Below are 345 nucleotides of genomic sequence, written 5' to 3' on the forward strand. Positions count from 1 at the left end.
TTTGTTTAGAAGAATTTTGGAAGAAGAAATAGTAGTAGTGTGAGTGAAAATGAATTGAAGGAATTATGGGTTTAAAAATTATACCCATTGATTATTTAACAGTTGGCATTTTCTTCTCATGCCCGCGGTTGTGATCTCACACGACGTGTAATCTTCACACACGGTGGATGTGTCTTTTCCTGATGCTTGATGATCAACCGTCCACTTTTTTTCTCATAATGAAAAAACGTGCCTAACCATCCACCTGGCTCCACAAAAATTTATATGGTCATTGTCATAGGAATTGTCCTTAGGCTTTGAATCTGTCCATAGCCATCGAAATTTGTCAAAAAAAAAAAAAAAAAA

This window comes from Papaver somniferum, chromosome 11 (genome assembly GCF_003573695.1).
Source record: "Papaver somniferum cultivar HN1 chromosome 11, ASM357369v1, whole genome shotgun sequence".
Lineage (NCBI taxonomy): Eukaryota > Viridiplantae > Streptophyta > Magnoliopsida > Ranunculales > Papaveraceae > Papaver > Papaver somniferum.